This window comes from Sciurus carolinensis, chromosome 18, assembly GCF_902686445.1.
Source record: "Sciurus carolinensis chromosome 18, mSciCar1.2, whole genome shotgun sequence".
Lineage (NCBI taxonomy): Eukaryota > Metazoa > Chordata > Mammalia > Rodentia > Sciuridae > Sciurus > Sciurus carolinensis.
In genome coordinates this window covers 2864473-2885989 of record NC_062230.1, presented here as the reverse complement: position 1 = coordinate 2885989, position 21517 = coordinate 2864473, and the positions used below count along the sequence as shown (strand labels likewise).

Below are 21517 nucleotides of genomic sequence, written 5' to 3'. Positions count from 1 at the left end.
CCGAAATCTGGAGTAGTAGCCAAGTCTCCAGGAACTCTGGCTGCAACAGCCTCTGCGTGTCTGGGTGGCCGAGCTTGTTGAAAAATCTTTCTAGATCCCCTGTGCAAGAAGGGTGCCCCACTGGTCTCTTCTTTAGAGAATTTTCACCTTTACTCTCTTGTGCTTTAGATGGGTGTGGTCTCACCTGCTCCTGAGATGCCCTCAAGCTATTTTTCTTCTTGTCTCTGGACAAAGTCTTCAGCATTCCTTTAGTGGTGGTAATGAATTTAACCACTGCAACTTCATTAGCCCCAGTTTTACTCCTGCCTCTCAAGTTTTTCTGAATCAGTCTGCTCTGCTTTCTGCTCCTGATTAGCCCAATAAATTTGGCTAAAAGCCAGCAGCAATACCCTTGCTACCTCCTGAATGCCATGCTGCCTAGAAATTTCTTGCACCAGATTAAGAAGTCCATCGCTTTTAAAATCAGACTCACAGAAAGCCTAAAGACAGGGGCATAACACAGACAACTTCTCAGCCAGAATATAACATGAGTGGTCTCCAAATTCCAATAGTCCTCCTCTGAACATTGTTGAGCCCCTTCTAAGACTGAGTCAGGAGGATCTCAAGTTTGAGGTCAGCCTCAGCAACTTAGGGAGGCCCTAAGCAATTTGGAGAGTCCCTGTCTCAAAAAAATAACGGGGATTGGGGATGTAGCTCAGTGGTAAGACAGCCCCTGATTTCAATTTCCAGCACCCCATCCCTCCCCTCAGAAAACCTAAGAAGCCCCGTGCCCGCCCCCAGTACAGAGTATTGAACCTGTACCTGATGTTGGTCAAGCACTGTACTACTGAGCTATATCTCCAGCTCTCAAGGTCAGCTTTGAAGGAAGGTAGAAGAAACTTAAAAAACAAAAACAACAACAACAAAAAAACTATCTTCTGTAGGCTTTTAGGGTGAGAAAACTTTTAAAAAGAGGCAGTGAAGTGAGATAAAAGGCAGGACATGTAAATATGAAGATTTAGTCTGTTCTAGGTAGGCCTGGGAGGGTGTCAGGCTCCATTCTCACCATCTTTGGTCCTGCCTAGCAACGCTGTCACTGTCATCTTTAAAACTCTCAGCATGAGGAAGTTGCTCTGAGTTTTAGAGGGGCTGGAAACATCAATCTATTTTTGTCCCAAGGGTTAAACTGAGGGGTGGGATTGTGGCTCAGTGGTAGAGCACTTACCTAGCATGTGTGAGGTCCTGGGTTTGATCTCGGCACCACAGAAACAACAAATAACACCAAGCGTTGCTTTGGACAGGAGACACCTCAGACTCACAGTTCATTAAGTCAGGTCCAGTCACAGATATGATTCATTTGGTATATTTTGTGGTTTGAAAATTTGGAGGCTGTTGCCAACATTGAAAATCCAGGAAATTCAGAATTTGAGTTATTCTTGGAAAATGAGAAGACCTGGCAGCACCAGGCCATTCTCCATGTCTGTTGCCTGTTGGTGTCAGGAGCACGTGTCCCCATAGAAGGGGTTTGGGATTTCCATTTTGCTTTAGATTCTCCATGGTTTTTCCCTGGGATGAGTCAGCAGTCTTAAAACAGTCAGTCTTTCATTATAGATGCTTGAATTGGTGACACTCTGCTACATTGTGCAAATGTGTAAATTGTCCTTTATTATTTCTTGAGTATTATCAACCTTTTAACTCAACTGAATAACAACAGGAGGAGGCTAACATTTATTGAGTGGTTATTAAGGTATCAACTCTGTACTAAGGGGCTGGGGTCATAGGTCAGTTGTTGAACGCTTTTAACACCTGTGAAGCTCTGGGTTCGATACGCAGCACCACATATAAATAAATGTGTTGTGTCAATCTACAACTAAAAAATATATTAAAAAAAAGATTGTACTGAGTGCCTCTGTGTGTGTGTGTGTGTTTGTTTATGGAGTTTACAGTTACCAAATTGTATACATGAGGAAATTGAGTCAAACAGAGGTTAAATACCTTGCTCAAGGCCACCTGGCTAGTTTAAAAAAGTCAGGTTCCCTGGTGCACTCAGAATCCAGTCTGCTTTGACTGGCGTTTTTGCCTAGGCCTTGCTGTCACATAACTCTGACCTGCCTATACATTCATCTGTTAGGACAGTGGGCAGCAGTTGGGAAGATGTGTGGTGGCAGCAAGCTCCTGGAACCCTAGGTGTGCTCCTGGCCGAAGAGCACATTGTGTGCCCTGCTCATGGCAGTCACAGCCACTGTGGGATGTTTGAAAGACAGCCCCTCTAAGGTTCCTATTGATTTTCTTCATCCTCTTGTTTTGAATATTCAGCCTGTTCTAGGATACTTTTTTTCATGCATAAATAGCCTTGTTACAGTGAACTCCCGCCATTGACATTTAAAATTAAATTGCAACAGGTATTGTCAGTAGCTAAACTGTTCATTGATAGTGCATTCCTAATTAATTGGGAGAACATCCTAACTGGGTGTATTCTGCCAAATCAAGTTGGGAACATTGGCTCTTTATCAGCAAGTTCATTTTGACTTGTAGAAAGTTTGGAAATCCATAGATCCCTTGCCAATTTCAAAATACTGGGTTTATGGAGACAGACTACTGATATTTTGCTGAGGTTCCTTGCAGATAATGATAATTCTGGTCTCTTCTGTGTGATGTGCCAGGAAGGGAGACTGTCCCATTGAAAGTGATGTACCTACAGATTTATAGTGGGGTCAAGTGTAGCACAGGGAATTGGTTATTAGGTTCATGGGTTTTAGCCACATTCATAGATTCTTTTCTTCTTGCTCTTCCTTAACCTTTCACCCTCTTCTTGTCTATGTATGTGGGTATATGTGTGCCAGGGAGTACCTGCTCAATAGTAAGCACTTTGCCTAGTTTTTTTTTAATGTGAATTATTTTGTTTGGTTCTTATCATAACCCCAGGAGACAGATATTATAACAGATAAAGAAACTGTGGCACTGAGAGGGTAAAACAATAGCTTAGTCATGTGGTTAGTCTACTTTAGTTAGAATGTTGGTAGGTGTCCTTGATACCAGCAGTTCTATCTTCAGGCTGATGTTGCTTGTGCTCTCAGGGTAAACATTTAAGCCTGTGTGTGTCTCTGGATGAGCTTAGTTCCCCTTGAGATCTTGCAAGTAGCAGTTTAGTTGGCAGGGCAATTAAGTATGCTAGGTGCACTGTGCTAAGCCCTGGGAGGGAGGGAAGAAATGGAATCTAGTCTTTGCTTGGGTTATACATGTTTATTGGTTTGTGGCAGATGTGATTGACGCCAGAATCAAAATGACTTAAAGCAACTTCCCCTGAGAAGCACTCTTCTAACTTTTTTTTTTTCCTCTTGTTGCCCCAGGTCCCTTGTGAATAGGATTTAGCTGTGATTCAGCTGCCTCTGTTCTTCTGTAATGATTGTGGAGGAGGGAGATGAGGGCTGCTGTTAATGGCTTCTGATTTTGTATTCTAATCAGATATCCAACAGTTATTAATGTGCATATAGGATGTTCTCTTTTGTCCTTAGGTGGTTTTCTTAGGTATAACTGGACTTCTAGTTTTCTAAGATGGAATGTTTCATTAGGTTCTGGCATGGGGGTTGATTGAATGGGTTAAGGTTTCTAAATAGCACTAAGTGAAAGGAATATCATATAAATCAAATCTTTGGTGGACGGGGGGACAGCAATCCCTCCTCCCTTCCTGCCTAGAAAACCTTATCTTGCTAATACCCTTCAGATATTAAAAGGTAGTCATGCAAATTCTCTCCCTTATTAGTTTTAATTAGGATTAAATCATACATTTAAATAACTACCTCTGTTACTAAAAACTGAACTTCTGATTCACTTTGAATCCAGGCAACTGCCTCTTAATGGTATGAACGTCCCATCTCTGAGTCATTGCACACCTACATAGCGACATAGCCAAGGTTTTGATAGGAGTACACACATTAGAAATTAAGGGCATGATGGGTATGGTATAGAACTTTGTACTCTGCCTTAGGGACAGACAGTATAGTCCAACCAGATAAAATAACTGTCCAAAGCACCCAAACCAAATTTGACTTTTATTTCTATCCTTCTGTTCCTTTATGTGCTTAAAAGCCTTTTTTCCCCTTTGAATCTTTAATCCATCTCTTTCAATTTCAACGGATATTATTAACAATAACCATTGAGCATCTGACTTGAAACAATTGAGTCTCTGAGGCTTTTACTCTCATTTTTATGTTACTTTTAAAATATTTCTTTGACACAGTATATATGGTCTACTTTGAGTGAATGGGATGCTGTGGGGGTATGAAATGGTGGCTGTTTGGGGTGGATGTGTACAGAAGGGGGTTGAATGTGCTGTTTGAATGATCAGAAACAAGCAGATTGGCCTCAGTACCTTTGTGGCATAACCAGCTAATGAAGGCAAGGACTGCTGAACTTCCAGTTAACATGGCTAAGAAGACTTTAAATAAAGTTCAGAACTATCTTAACTGGGCCATTGAGATGGGAGCAGTCAACAGAAGACATGTGGCTTACAGCAATCCAAAATGTGCCAGAATCTGACTGGCTGCCTTGGTCCTGGGGAGGTGTAGCTGGCTTTGCTCACCTCCTCTAGGAATGGGAATTGTGCCAAGTGCCTGCTAGTTGAGACCACCTGCTTCTTCAGTGTTCAGTGTACATGATTGGCTTTAGGTTTTGATCAGAACACCGTTCCTAATGAAATCTAACCAGCATCATTTAGCCATGAACGAATGACAGCAGTTGTACAAAAATTGTTCTTGATTGGCAGCTTTTGGAACTAGTAACCAGAGGAGGCAGGGAAAGGGGGTGGGGTGGGGAAGAGAAGCTAGCTCTGATTGACAAGAGTTTATCTTTATTTAATCTATTTTTGAGGGATTGCAGTTGAAATTCTAGGCCAGTGAAAGGAAAAAAGGCACAATTGTGAAACAAAGATTCTTGACCAAAAACCCCCACTTAATTCTAGAATGTCTTTCTGTAGGAGAGTGAGGCAGAGTCTGGGTGTGAGGTTACTAATACTTCTCTGGCTGTGGCTTAGAGCTTTTTTTGCACAGGGATTGTTAATTTTTAGCCAAAACTAAAAATGGCAATAGTCTTGGATAGGTTTAGCCATAGAAGTATTGTATTTGCTATTTTGTTGACTTGTCAACTGCTTGGAAAGCTTTCCTTTGCAGAGTCCAACAATGAGTACAATGTATGGAATATACCATGTGTGGTAATTTCTCATCACATTGGTTCATTAAGGACTGAGTCTTAAGTCTTCATGTGCTTTGAGAAAAGATATCAAGTAGAAATCACAGGCTTGTTTCCTAATGAGAGCTGATTGTGTGCAATGTGGTAGTGGTATTTTGCAAATGGGCTCACCATTTTCCCCCCCTCATTCCTTCTTGTATTACACAGCACCCCCCAGTTTGATTGTGAAGATATATATATTCTTTCAGTATTGCACTTGAAATGATACTACATAGACAGTGTCTTAAGTCTAAAATTAAATGTTTTTTAACTGCCTTGGACAATATAGATGATCACCCCATATCTGATCACACCCTCATCCCCAGCCTAGGTCTAGCCTACTGTTTGTTTTGCCCCCTTTTAGCACACAGTTTCAGCATTACCCTTTTTCCAGATGGTATTTTAGATTTACCTGTATGTTTACTGTTTTCTTTGTTCAAGATCCTTTTTTGCATCTCAGTCCTTCTTCCCAGCTTCCCATTTCTTTTACCCTGGAGTATGTCCTTTAGGGTTTCCTTTAGTGAGTGCCTGTTAGTGGTAAATGCTCTTCTTTTTTTCATCCAAGCTGTTTTTATTTTGCCCTTCATCTTGATAGTTTGACTATACAATTCTACGTAGAAAGCTGTTTTGCTCTTTCTGTCTTTTGGGATGGTTGTGAAGATCACTTGACTTCTTATCTAAGGCCTTTCCCAATATACCTGGTATGTTTACTCATTAAATAACAGTGACTGTTACTTTCTCAGAGACATATTGGAACAATCGGTGACAATTTACACTTGGTTGGAATGTCCACACATTTATTGCCTTTAAATTTTTTATATTTTAACTTTAATTTCACTGAGATTCAGGTAGAGGTAGATTTAAGTGTCAAATCTAACTTTACAAACTTTGAAGATAGACAGGTGTTGATTGAATTGTGGGTTCTCTTGCTTGCTAATTGTATATACCTCTGACAGGTGATTTAACATAAGACTCAGTTTCTTCACCTATGAAAAAGTCAGTTGTAATATTTGCTATTTCTCAGAGTGATTACAAAGGCCTCATGAGAATACATGGCAAAGCTTCAAATAGTATGTGGTTAATTATAGCCTGTGAACCACATTTAAGACATTTAGAAATGTTAGCAAGTGTTTTTCTTCTGTTGTTCTAAGTTGTTTTGATTTTTGTTAGTCTCCAAATCCATGAAAAGATGTAAGGCAACTCTTTGATATTTGTGTTTGGATGGGAAGATACTTTTCAAGGCCCAGTATTTTACTACCCGTATGACCCTCTCTTTCATTTCTCTAAAAATTTGTTTGTTCTAGGTACTCTTGTGGCCCTAGACAAATTATTCAACCTCTCAGTGCCTCAGTTTCCTCATCTGTATTATAGGACTAATAATAGTTCCGTCCTAGCCTGGTGTGGTGGCACATGCCTAAAATTCCAGCTCTTGGGGAGGCTGAGGCAGGAGGGTCATAAGTTTGAGGCCAGTTTGGGCAACTTAGTTGAGACTGTGTCTCAGAAAATAAAAAAGGAATAGCACAGATGTAGCTTAGTGGTGGGACACTTACCTGGCAACTGTGAGGCCCTGAGTTTAATCCCTAGTACTCTTCCCCCCACAAAAAAGGGTAGGGTTGTTGTGAGGACTTGATGAATTGATACCATGTGGAGATCTTAGATCAGTGTGTGGTACAAAGGAAGTGCTTAGTACTTAGAACTTTAGTTTGCACCATTGTTAGGAGTAGTCAGGACTGCCTTCTGTTGGCTTTCAGAATTAAAAAAATGCATTGCTTGCTCTGGCTTTGTCCTTTTCCTGTGTATTAAGCTTCCATATATAACTTAATTCATTTGTTCCTTAATAATGTTGTCAGGGATCAGGTAGGACATTTTTTTTTTTTCCTCATACAATAAAATTACTCATTTTAAGTGGGCAGTTCTGTGAGCTTTGAACTATAATGACTGCTGCTATCAAGATATAGAATGTTTCCATCACCCTAAAAATTCTGTTATCTCTTTCTCAGTCATTCTAATACCTAGCTCCAGGCAACCATTGATTTGCTTCCTGCTACCATAGGATTTTCTTACTTAGAATTTCACATGTATGGAATTAGATAATAATAAATTTTATATCTGGCTTCTTCTAGGCAGCATAGCTATTTTGAGGTTCATCCATGTTGTTGGTATGTACCAGGGGTCTAGTTCTGTTTATTGCTCTGTGGTTAGATATACTACAATGTTGAATATGCTACAATGTCTTCAGTTGTCTTCCTGTTGATAAACTTTTGGGTTGTTTCTTATTTGGAACTATTAAAAGTAAAGTAGCATATAATATTTATATATATATCTTTGATATACATATATCTTTTATATATATATATATAAATATATATTAGTGTATATATACACACACACCCATATATATATAAATGTGTATATATATACACACACATTTTTGTGTAGGCATTTTGTTATCTCTCCTGAATAAATAGTTAGGACTAGAAATTGAGTCTTAGAGAACATGCATCTTTACCCAACTTTTTACTGATGATGAAAGAGCTCAGGGGCAGAGTTGACCAAGGTCTCATAGACCGGCACCAAACCTGGAGTAGCATTTGATTTATCCTTCACCCCAACCTCTTTTTATGCCCATTCCAATAAAACCAGTGATTTTCACCCTTTCGGGCACCACAAGTATTTTTTTTTAATAAAATAATGCTTAGAATCTCTACAAATGAGCCATACTAAGCAATGTAAACAGATTCCTCAAAGTTCAAATAGTCACTTTTTGGCTGTTATCCTCATGCTCTTAAGCAATGCCTGTTGTGAAAGTGCAGTACTACATTTGGCTGCCTTTGGCTGCAGGGTCCTGAACCATGAGGTTCAGTTCTTGAACATCTTAGGACACAACAGTGAGCATTTTACTTTTGCATTTTGGTGGTCCAGAGAGCAAGGAACTTCACACGTACAATGCATAGGCTGGACTCTAAAATCTGTGAGGATAGTGCTATTAGCATCCCTTTTGCTGTAAACCATTGCTGGTAATGTATCTCCTTCATCTAAAGGACTCTTCAGACAATGTTGGGCCAGATACATGCAAATTCTTAAGACCACTTTTGTAGTTGCGTTTATAGATGGAGCCGATGCCAGCATGTTCTACTGCCCTATTTTGGAACAGCGATTCTCATCTTGTGTTATCAGAGCCTAGGTTATGAAATCCGAAATGCACTGTGCCTCATTTTGCACTGCTACAACTGTACCAGAGCATTTTAATCAACTTGCTTCCATTGAAGTGTACAATTTTTCTTCTCATTATATCTGCAAGCTCTCAAGTTTACAGACACGATCTCCTTGGCTAGACTAATATTACTTGGCCATTCTTGCATGCAAATTTAAAATTTAATATCTTGCTGGAGGTTTGTTGAGTTTTATGCAAATTCCAATATAGATTATATTTTGGAGCTGTAAATTAGAAATTACATTTGGAGCAAAGTAATATTTTTGTGGGCTTAGAAAAAGTAATCTTGCAGTTTGCATGGTACATGCCATTTCTTCTGAAGAATTGGAATTTTGAATATTCTGTGTTAGTTTAGAAGGTATCTTGCCAATTGTGTTACTGGTAATATAGCTACAATACAACACTAGTTTCTGCACCAACATTTTAAAATAATGTTTGGCTATTTTTCTTTCTGAGCCATTTTGGATTCACTAGATTCTCCCATTTATTCATTCATTGAACATATGGTCATAGAGGTGTCAAAGGTGCTTGGCTTTATTCTTCATTTTGATAATATAGCAGCAAACCATAGTCTTGGTCTTATGAAATTTGGTCTCTGATTGTGATTGAGGCTGTGGAGAAAAACATTTCAGGTTCCTGGAGTAAGAAAGAGTATGCTGGAAGGGGGATCCTGGATGTCAGAAGTCCTCTCTAAAGTGACAATTATGCCAAGGCCTGAAGAAGGAATTGAATGAGCTGTGCAACTTCTTGGAGAATATCAGTCTAGAGGGCAAAACTGCTAAGTTCAGATGTCCTCAGCGGATACTCTGGCCATGTTTGGGGAGCAACAAGAATGTCGCCATGACTAGAGTAGAATGGGAAGAAGCAGAAGTAGGGCAGAGAGAGGTGGAATGCTGCAGAGGTAAGCGGGTAGCAGATTGGGAAGAGGTATTATTGGGCATAAGGGCCTTGTAGACTCTGTAAGGACTTAAACTTTTGCTCTGTGTGAGGAAGGTGCCATGAATGAGGGGATATTGTGTAGACTCTGACCACGGTGTTGGGAGTGGAGCTCATGGGGGCAAACACAGATCTTCAAAGAGTGGGCATGAGATGTCCACATTGGCCATTGCAATTCTGGACCTTAGGTGCTGCCCACAGAGAACTGGTGACCAAAAAGAAGCTACAATTGGACAGGAGAGCTTGGCATTGTTGACAGCTTGAGCATTCTCAGGACTCTTTACCTGTGGCAGAAACCTAAGTAGATCTGTTGCTGAGGCCCAACAATCTGTGGTTTAGTAAGTACTCCAGAGGATTCTCATGCACTCTTTTTAGAATGGAGAATGTTGCTGGACATTTAACTCTTAAGAGTTTCTAATTTAAGGAGTTTGAGGGTGCGTCCATCTCCTCGCTGCCACTCCAGTTTTTCGTTCTTAGGTTCCCAGGTGTTGCAGTGCTGCAGGTCAGGACCACACTTCACACTTTGATAAATCATGTTGAATCATGGTAAATGGGAACTGCTGTGTTGTTCTTCATAAAGTTAACTTCCTGCACTCTGCCTTAGCGTTATCCTGGGCCAGATTGCCTGGTTTTGAATCCCAACTGTGCCACTTTCTGTGGTACTATAGTGTGACCTTCAGTGGCATACTTATTATGGTTTCTTGCACATGGTAAGTTCTCAGTAAATGCTGGCTATTCCATGGTATATAAGTATAAAGTGCTGTGATGGATATACAATGTGAATAATTTGCTAAATGTAAACTCCGGGACTGGGTATTATAAGGAGGAGGATGTTTTGTTTCCAGGATGCCCTGTAAGATATTATTTGATCTGTTCTGCAAATGGGGAAATGGCTTATTCTTGATCATGTGGCAAGTAAGTAGCAAACGTGAATTTCATTTTCAGGCCCCTCTGACTTCAGAGCCTGAGGTTTTACCACTCTGTGTGCCTACCTTGGGGTACTAGATCGATTCTCTCAGATTCACATTAAGATCTGAGCCTGGTCAATTGCAGGTGAGCTGGGGATAGGAGGGGGGAGAGAGGGGGGGAGAGAGGGGGGGGGAGAGGGGGGGAGAGAGAGAGAGAGAGAGGGAGAGAGAGGGAGAGAGAGAGAGAGAGAGGAGAGAGAGAGAGAGGGAGAGAGAGAGAGAGGAGAGAGAGAGAGAGAGGGAGGGAGAGAGATATTATGTCGTTAAGTTTTTAGATCTCAGGCCACTTTTTTCACCTGTACAATGGTGATGAAGCATGCAGAATTCATAGGGCTTCTATACTGAGAAGAATATAAGGTATTGCTTGTTATTTCTTTAAAAGAAAATATGATTCTTGTCATCAGGATCTCAGCTTGGCAGTAAGAGATCCTGTTCCCTTTATAAACACCCTTTTCTGTTTGGAGTTGTAGATTCCTTATCACAGGAAGTTCACATATTGTTGGGGTAAAACTTTCCTAGATGAGGTATTCATACAGAAGAATAAGGTAGGTGGGAAAGTGGATGTGCGGGAGGACCATGTCTCTAATTTTGAAAAGGGCTAGGGCAGTCTGATAGTTTTGAAAAATTAAAAGACATTTTAATTTTGAGATGTCCTACATAGTATACCTAGCCAAGTGCTTAATACTCATTGCTGAGACTGGTAGATTTCAGGCATCTGAAGATCATAAAGAGTGCTTCACAATATAGGTCCTAATTATAGATTACATAAAAAATAGATCTAGGGGTTGGGGGATGTAGCTCAGTTGAGGAGCATATACTAAGCAAGAGACCTTGAGTTCTACCCCCAGCATGCCCACCCCCAGTCAGATATGTAGTAATTGTTGTTATAGTTGTAAACTCCCAGTTATCCATCTATCAGATGTGTGTCAACTTCATATTTTAAAAATATGGTTCTAAAATTTTAAAAGCCATTGGTTGACAGATAACTGTCACAAAGTTCCTAGAACTTCACCTAGGTATTAATGGTTCCTAGAGGAGGTGGTGAAGTTCTTGTAGATCATTCTGAAAAAAGAAAAAATACATACATATATATGTAATTACATATATATATATATATATATATATATATATATGTAATTACAAGGAGCTTTCACTTACTGCAGGGGGAAGCGACACAATAAAATAAAAGTGGCACTTGGGTAACGTAGAGTCCCTGAAGGCAACACTGTATATTGGTGACTCAGGTTCTTAGAGAAAACTTTTCCATCAAAGAAAAGTATCCTTTTCTTGTTTTTGGTGTCTTTTAAGAATAGAGGCGGCGGAACAATGAGTACATCAGAAAGCTCCTGGGGAGTTTCAATAAAAATTTGCTTAGGGATAAATTTAAGTTGTTTGAAAGAAAAAGATCACAAGTTCAGCGTAAGTACCATGCTCCTCAATGATGAGATTATATAAGTAGGAAGGCAGTGGGTTGGTGAGGTGGAAAGAACATGGGTCTTTAGAGCAGATACAGGACTGGAAGCAGGTCATCTTAGAGGTCTCTGAGGCTGAGCCTCTCTATCTGTGGATTAGGAATAGCATTTGAAGGGATGGTTGATAGAATTGGAGATGACCTCCACGGGGTACCCATCCCAGTGCTTAGTACACAGGGGACTTCACAATTCATATTTCTGCAAGTCTAGTCTCCCCACTCCCCAACACCTTTTTGAGCTATAATTAATAATAAAATTCACACATTTAAAACGTACAATCCGGTGACTTTTAGTGTATTCACAAGAGTTGTGCAGTCATTGCCACAGCCAATTTGCGGGCATTTTAATCACCTCGGAAAGATACTGGTACCCTTTAGCTATTGCTCATCAGTGGTGCCCTACCCTCACATCTTCTTCCCCAACCAGATCTTATAGGCCTTTCCTTTCTTCCCTGACCTTCTTTTCAGCTGTGGACTAAGCTGCTTTGCCCCTTGCTGGATCATGTGATTAAAATTCTTTGACATTTTCTACAAATAGCCGATTTAGTTTTTCTTCCTCAAAGCATTTGTTTCTTTGGGTGCTGAGCAGCTGTCGCAGCCAACGCAAGGGCTCACCATTTTGCACTTTGCTGCCGTTCATATGGCAGCTTTATTCAAAACTGCTCCTGCACTGCTTAAGTTATTTGTTTTATACAAAAACATTTCTCCCTGGCTTGCGGCTTCTTTGCTGCCATGTTGACAAATGTTGCTTCTAGTGAAATACACAAAAATAAATAACAGCAAGAGAGAGGGGAGCACAGAGCTAAGTGAATTCATTTTGCCTCTTGAGTGCCATTCTCATTTGTTTTAAAAACCACCCTGGCATTATAGGCAGGAAAGGAGGCAGCAGGAGAACTGCAAGAAAGAATGAGCTACATTAATTTGATTCTTTGAATTGGGCTGAAGGGGATGGCTGAACAACTTGAGAAGTATCTGGATTGTAGGGCCTGGGGATGAGGTGCTTACAAGGACTTTGAGTAACGTGCAGATATTCAAATTGTGGCAATAATCTCCATATGAGTAGTCTTCAGAGTTCATTTGTTAAATTCACTTGTTTTCTTACTCTGTTACTAGGACTCAAGTTTAACTCTTTTGACAGTAGAAGAAGACCTAGGTTGATTTGTTTGTGTTGGTGTGGCAATGTGTGTGCTGGGAACTGGGGAAAAGCCATGGTGTTAGGGGAACAAGGATTCTGGGTTTTCAGAATGAGGTGAGAAGGCAGAGAGAATGCTGACAAGTACTTACTGCTTATTATGAGCCACATATTTCCACATTCATTGTTTTACTGTGTAACACTGAAAGGAGCAGACTTGGATGTCTGACGAATAAACAGCAAGCCCCTAGTGGATGGCAAGCCAAAAAAGACGTAAGTGTCACAAGAGCGCTGCACCAAGGAGATAAGACACCATCTGGACCAGAATTGGAAACAAGAAGAGGGTGTATAAACTCACCCCTCAGACAGCTCCTCAGCTCAGCCCAGATCTCCTGACGAATCCACATCAGCCAGGTTTGGGAGCCCCACTGATCATCCGTGGAGACTGCCGAGACTCCGCTGCTCTGACGGCTTCACGACCAGCGGAGCCTGCCTGTCCTCGATTCCCGGAGCATCGGCCAGAGGAAGTTCTGAGACCAGCCGTCGTCTTCTCTCCGACTAAGATACGTTGCATTCGGGGTCGTCGGAACCGACAAGGCAGAGAAACCTTTGGACTATTTGATTGAGGTGTGTTTATTTGCCATACGATTTGATTGATGTGTGATATTAGGAATATTAAGGTTTGTGTTATCCCGAGTGTATCAAATAAAGCCAACTTGTTTGGAACCAAATTCTAGTCACTCGCCTCTCTGCCGCTTGCAACAAACATTTAACAGAGCAGGGAGAACAGAGTTTTGAGGAATTATAGCACTTGTTTGCTGGAGTTCACAAAAAAAAGTGAGGGAGTGGAATAAGGCATGGTGGTACATGCTTGCAATCTCAGTCACTCGGGAGACTGAGGCAGGAGGATCTCATGTTTGAGGTCAACCTCAGTAACTTGGAGGGTCTCACTGCTTAGTGAGACCCTGTCTAAAAATAAACAGAACTAGGAATGTAGCTCAGTGGTAAAGTGCTCCTGGGTTCAATCCCCAGTTATCCTCTCCCCCCACAAAAAAAAAAAAAAAGAGAAAGAAATAAGATGGAAACCCAATGCTTCTAGACTTCATTTTTCCTCTGTAATAATGAGCAGTAGAATGTATGCATGAAGAAAGATGGGGAGAGGAATTAGAATGTAAGAAGCAGGATAGTAGCAAGCATGAGAGCCAAAAATACTTGGTTTAGAAAAACAAGCTGCACATCTTTTTTGAGAGTTTTTAAACTGAAAATCACCAGGAAAACTAATATGACTCACAAGCGCACATGAAGCTGTTTTGAGTGTGTGAGTTTCAAATGATCACCTGACCAGTCATTGACTAGAAATAACATTTCCCTGAGCCTTTCATAAATTGTCTTAATACGCATGTGAGTGAGACAGTGACTAATAAATAACAGCCTAATTGGCCACCTGTGGTATGGGAGGTTTGTTTAGCCAGAACTGGGCTTTTGTTCTCAGTTGTGCAGATTGATTTCTATCCATTTATTGAGTGTTTTTTGATAGTTTGTTTTCTAAATATTCGTGTTTTTGGTGGGGGAGGGTCTATTGCTAATGGATTATTCTGGGGAGAAGAGATGGAGAAATGAGAGTAAGGTGGAAGGGACTTTGTACTCTCCTTTGTACTGTTGAATTTTGTTTCATGTACTATATTCTGTTTGGCAGTGGATAGGAAGGAAGGGTACATAGGCAGGTGGAAGCAAAGACGGGTGGGTGAAAAGACGCATTATTACTCTGAATTTCAAGCCTTTACTCATAAGTGGTTGGGCTTGTTTCTCAGCATATAAACTTCCAGTCAGATAAGAGGCATTTGTTCACCTTATTGTATCTTTAAATGTATTGTCAGATGCCATCATGAGGTAGTACAATGTTGTATTTAAGATTATGAGTCTAAAACTCAGACTTCTGGGTTTGAACTGTATTTCCACCACTTAGTGGCTAGATGTGACAGTGGACCTTATTTAGTCTTTCAAGAATCAATCTTTTGGATCTGTGATATGAATAGGTCACTGTTAAAAAGGTGGTTATAATAACAGAGTTAGAATTAGATGTATACTCAGACGACATGAAGTTCTTATAATAGCACCTAATACACAGTATAGGTGTCCTTGGAGGGTTAGTTCCAGGACCCACTCCCCCATGGGTAGCCAAATCGGAGAATCTTCGCCCCTTATGTAAAACGTTGTAGTATTTGCATGTTACCTACATGTATCCTCTTGTTTATTTTAAATTATCTCTAGATTATTTATAATACCCAGTAGAGTGTAAATGCTGTGTAAACAATTTTACTGTTTTGTATAGGGAATGATGATGAGAAAAAGATCTGTACATGTTGAATAAAGACAAATCCCCCCTCCCCCCAAATATTTTCAATTCTTGGTTTGCTGAATCTTCTGATGTGGAACTTGCAGATACTGAAGACCAACTGTAATAATTTAAAGTTAAATTTTATTACAGTCGTGATCATATCAGGTGCTGATTTGCTTCTCTGCCTCTTCCTTCATTGTGTGTTCAGATTCTCCCACCTGAAGCTCAGACACTGTTTCTGTGCTGGCTAACAACCATTCCTCTGACATTATTAGCTCTCCCACTGACTTCTAGAAAGAGTGGGCTCTTTGGACTGGTGGGAGAGCAATCATGCTGGGGTGACCCTGTCTCTCTCTCTAGCAGTGTTCCATTCCCAGTGGGAGGAAACACCACTTGTCAAAACACAGCTTTGGCTTGCCCAGGTTACTGTAGTGCAGGTGGGGCCTGGAGTCTCTCTGGACCCCTTGTCATGGATCCAAGCCAAGACTATCACTTGCTGAGCCAGGAATTAATCTTTTTGTCTTGAACACTAATCACTAATCAATCTGTAGTTAATTCTGTATCTAATTTCAGAACCAGATGACACAAATAACTGACCTTAAATGTATTTGCCAATAAAAGGGTAAGTTTAAGGCTTTTAATCAATCCTGCTTGCACTGAGTATTTAAAGTCAGAATCATCTGTAGGACTTATTTTGATCAGGATAATTGTTGGCATAAATAAACGAGTGGTTTTTGAAATTGTGACACTTGTGGTTGACTCATGGGTAAATTAGTCTTTCAGAGAATGGAAAATTGTCAGTTTCTTAAGAGTTCTCTTGCTTTCTGGTTGTCCTTAAGGTATCTTATGGAAAACATGACCTTTAGGCTTTCTTTCTCAATGGGAAAGGAGATACTGTAAATTTGAAGGAGTCCATGGTAGAGGAACAGAAGGAAATTGGGAATGAAGTTGGGTATTTTGTATCTGCAGTGAGTTGTAGGACCCGAGCTGCAACTCTGTTTTAGGTAATATTATCTTGTAATTTGGTTTTGCTAGCATACCTTTCTCAAAGGAATTTGTTTCCTGACCAAAGACTGTATGTTGCCTAGAATAAAGCAGCATTTAGAAGCATCTGGTGCTTAGATACTGACTCCACTGAATTGCCTAGGTCAAGTTACTTAACCTCTGGATTCCCAGATTTTGTAATTATGAAATGGGAATGTAGTACCTACTTCACAGATGGAAAACTTAATTGAAATCACATTTGTGAGAATGTGAAGTGCAGTGCCTGGCACACAAGAGGTTAAATGAGGAGTCTCCTTCCACTTTGCTAAGTTTGTGTGACTTTCTGTCATGTGTTTGTCTGGGGTACAGGTAAATATATGCAACACAGAAATTTCCCTACCTTGTGGCAGTGAGTTAGAAATTGTTCCTGTTGGTCTGTTTTTTTTTTTTTTTTCTTGCTCAGTTAAAAAAAAAAAAAAATGAGAAGGGATATGTTAGGATGCTTTCCAGTTCCGGAGAGGCTCAGTGGGAATTTTCTTTGTCAGTTGGTCTCTGGCCTCTGATAAGCTGGAATGTAAGAGAATTGGTAGGTATGGAGATGAAATAGATTCTTTGGTAGTCATTGGGATGTTTCTTATTTTTCTCTTACTTGCTCATCCATAAAATTGGAATGCTAATAACTTGGATGTTGTGAGGTTCAGTATAGATGATGTTTATGAAAAAAACCTCTGTAAGTGCTCAGGGATCCCCAGAAATATGTGGCATTTCCATCATCATGAATTGATAACAGTCCTTAACCAGAAGTTGGTTCTGTTTTGCCAAACATTAAAGACTCAGAAAAATACCCTCTAATTCCAGTAAGATTTGTCTCTAGTCTGTAGTTGGAGTAAGTCTTACCCAGAAGGATAACCAGCTGACTCTTTGGACATCTGGCAAACCTGGCCATCTCCCTGCAACTCAGGTTCTCAGACCTGCAGGCCAGACTTAACAGAGGTTATGATTAAACTGGAGATAAACATTGCTGTATTACAGGTCTTTGCATGCCATAGATTGTTTTTCTGCTATTTACCTGCAGCCTAACATGGTCTGTTTTTCTTTGCCTCAACTTTGACAACCCCTCTCAGTGACCTTTAGGAAGACAGACCTGTGTCTGCCTTGCTTTTTGTTGTCTACTGTGTTATTCTTTGCAGAGTGTCCTTGCTTTCCTTTTCCTTCTCTGGTGACTTCATAGGTAACTGACCTGGAAGAAGAGGCTGGGCACATACCTGTAATCTCAGGGACATAGGAGGCTGAGACAGAAGGATCAAAACTTCAAGTACAGCCTGGGCAACTTAGATGCTACCTCAAAGTAAAAAAATAAAAATGAAAAGTGCTGGTCGTAGAGCACCCAAGTTCTAGCCCCAGTAACACCACCAACAAACAAAACCCCCCGAAAAACAACAACAAAACCTGGAGGAAGAGGTTGCAGAAAGTTGGGGGGCCAAGCACCTACCTCCATGCCTCTCCCTATCCAGACCCCAGCACTGTGCAGGAAGGGGTGGGAACAATATGTGGTACAGGGGGAAGTCACAGACTGATTATGAGTGAGTAGAGGGTGGTAGGAGGTGGGAAATACAGTTGGTGAAAGGCCTTCATTGTCTCCCATGAGGCTTGCAGTTTTAATTCTGTAGGAGATAGGGAGAAGGATAAGTAGTGGGGATGGTCTGAGTTGCATTTTCAGAGGCCTGGTTTGCTCATGGTTAAGTGGTGATGGGAGATGAATGTTGAGACTGTAAATGGGAATGCAGAAGACTACTGCAGTGTTTCAGGTAGGAGATTTTGTGGGGCTTATCTAGATTGTTGCCATCACAGTTGTCAGGGAGAAGTTGCAAGAGATCTTGTATGTGCAAAGGAAACACATTTGAGTGCCTGCTTTGTGCCAGGAACTTTTAAGTACTCTGAAGTCTATTAGCTCCTCTGATTCTCACAACAGCAATGAGAGGAAGGTGTAAATCAAGAAACTGAAGATCAGAGAATAAGTATCTTGCCTAAGGTCTCTGGACAGCTGCAAACTGGAGGGTTGGGTTTTAAACCTGATTAGATACAACTCCAAGTCCTTCTGCTTCCTGCTGTGCCTCAGTGTGGTCCTCAGGACGCAGCCCTCTGTAGTGGTTTTGCATTAGCAAATACCTTTGCAATGGCTCCTCTGTTAATAGTGATCACTTTCAACATTCCCATGAAATGAGGGAGCACAGGTATTTGTTCAACTGAGGGATTAGAGACACAGGGAGGTTAAGTGACTTGACAAGGTCACATATCAAGTGGTTTGGGGGATAGCAGGCAGAGGTGGTGGTTGGAGCTAACCATTTTGTGCTGATAGCCTTTGAGAGAACAAAAATTTGTGAGCCTCATTTTATTAACCCAGTTTTTCTTTCAGTGCATAGATTAGGAAAACTCTCAAGGAGATGGAATACAAGGTAGGTGCCAAAGCCAAGGTGGCACAAAGCATGGTGATATCTTGGGGTATCATCTCACCAAAAATTCATTTCCTTTGCCATAAGAATTGAACTGCTGAGCTTTAATACTTGGAGGTCTCACTCTAACCCAGTTTTTTTTCTGTTTGATTTTATGATTCTGATGTTACTGTACTTTATTCTGGGATTGCTTGGGGGTGTCACAAAGAACAGTATTATGATGAAAGCCAGAGAAAATCCTTACAAATTATATAGTGCCCCCTGTTCCTTGTCTTTAAGACTCTCTTGGTTCTCTGCCCCTCCATCTTAAACATTTGTTCAAATTAGTTATACATGACAGTAGAATGCATTTCGATTCATACATAAATGGAGTATAACTTCTCATTCTTCTGGCCGTACATGATGTAGAAGTACGCCGGTCGTGTAATCATACAAGCACATAGGGTAATAATGTCTGGTTCATTCTGTCCTTCCTACCCTCATACCCCTCCCCTCTGTTCATGCCCCCTTTCTAATCCAAAGTACCTCTATTTTCCCTAGTGCCCCCCTCCTTGTTACTAAGTTTGTTTGTTTTTTTGGGTGCTGGGGATTGCACTCAACCACTGAGCCACATTCCAAGCCCTATTTTGTATTTTATTTAGAGACAGGGTCTCACTGAACTGCTTAGCACCTAGCTAAGATGCTGAGCCTGGCTTTGAACTCTTAATCCTCCTACCTCAGCCTCCCAAGCCACTGGGATACAGGCATGTGCCACCATGCCTGGCTACTAACTTTATTTCTGAGAGGTGAATGCACTGGGTAGAAAGGTCCTGAGAATGGGACTAGAACTTTGCTTTTTACTTAGACATTTTGGGCCATGTGGGAATTAAACAGATCTCTGGGTATCTTGTCATGGGAGTCATGGGAACTATATTTGGGAAAGGAGAGGAAGGGCCAAGGATTAGAAAGATTTTGAACTATGAACTTGAGTGATTTCATATTTTGCTAGGGACTGTCCCTGGGTGTCATGCACCTTCATGATGTGATCCAGCCTTGCAAACAGAACCCCAGTTTTTCTGGCCCCCAGTCATTCATTCTTTCTCCTCAGAAAGCAAAGTATCAGTGGAATTGTGCATCTGTGACTGGTAGGTTAAGGTACTCAAGTGTCCTCCTATACCAATGAAGTGTTGTAGAATATGCTGATGGAGTGATCTGATTTTTATAGTCAGGATGCCAAGTATGGGGAAGAAGGAAGTGACAATCATTTGCAGTATCATTTTTAGTCTCTTGCAGATGTGCTTACAGTTTTAACAAAGGCAGAAAAGAAATTATAGGGTGGGAAAGAAATGCCTATAGACAGCCTGCTAAAGCCTAGGAAGAAGGAAACTAGTATTTGTGTGTTTTAGGAGTGCTAAGCCCTTGCTTACATATCAGCAAGGAAAATATTGGCATTTACTTCTGACTTCAGGAAGGCATCTCTGAAGTCACTAGAAGGAAATGCCTAAATACAGACTTCCCTCAGAAAGAAAACAGAGCTGTGGAAATGCTCAGGATTATTTCATAAAAGCCCTTTGTGTATTTGAAACCTCAAATGAAATCGGCCTTGTTCTGCAGGCCAGACAACTCTTCGTTGTTGTTTTTACCTTTATTACTTTTTTTTTCATCTTTTATGCTTTGGTCATCTTTGTATGTTTTTTTTTTTGCTTTGACTAATACCAATAAAAATCGATGTCCTAAGGTAGGACTGACTTTCTAGTTTTGATCACAGGGTGGATGCCAACTGATGATGTTGGATGTGTAAGCCTCATTCTGTTCTCTTTACCTGTGGGTAACTTCGGTACCTGGAACTTGGTGGGCATGTGAAATCGTGTGTAGATTATAGAGATACACCTGTTTTTCAGTGTCCATGGGGGTGGGGGATTGGTGGGGGATTTGCTCTTGGGTACCCAAATCCAAAAATGCTCAAGTCTTACTTATAAAATGGTGCATTATTGGCAGATAACTTGTGCATGCCCTCCCATATAGTTCTAAGTCATCTCTAGAATAATTTTAATACCTAAAACAATGTAAATGCTGTATAAATAGCTGTTATACTGTATTAGTTTAGGGATTAATGACATGAAAAAAATCATCTGTATATACAGTTCAGTAGAGATATGATCTTTTTTTCAAATACTTTTGATCCTTGGTTGTTCTAAGTTGCAAATGTGGAATCTGCTGTTATGATGGTCTGACCATATACCCATTTTGTGCTTTAAAGGCAATATTTGCTCTAGGTCAATTAAAACAACTTTGTTTTCATTGTAAACACCAAAATCATTGGGAAAAAATGATTTCAATTTGTTGGTGGAATTGGTACAATGACCTTCTCAGAACAATTCTCCCTCCCCTTTCCATTTGCTTTCTCCTTCCTTTGTCTTGCTCACTCATTTAGTCATTCATTCAACAAATACTTCTGCAATCTGTGCTATGAGCAAAGCACTATTGTAAGTGCTGGGGATGTTAGTATTTTTTTAAAAAAAAGGAAAATAAAAAGAAGTCCTGGTTCTCCTGAGCTTGTGTTTCAGAAGATTAAGGGGTGTGATTGACCAGGAGTTCTGTTTCCCTGTTGGGACAAGGCTTTCAGTCAAGGGAAGCTGGCGGTTGTATAGGTGATAGAAGTAACAGCTGCTCCCTTGTGAGGGACTTGCTGGCAAGATGGGCTGTGATTTCAGTATCCTTTCTATTTACATAACCTTCTGAGTCCCAATATAGCGTTTTACCTGATGTGTTTGGGTAAGGTTTTTGTCAGTTATCATTTATATCTGCTTTCCTGAAATTGGATTAGATCCCTTTGA

General features: G+C 40.6%; 1 protein-coding gene across 12 annotated transcripts in view; it reads left to right on the top strand.

The window, feature by feature from the left end:
* The window catches only part of Auts2 (activator of transcription and developmental regulator AUTS2), a 1084317-nt gene that overhangs the window by 141534 nt on the left and 921266 nt on the right, over positions 1 to 21517 (top strand). The window lies entirely within an intron of this gene.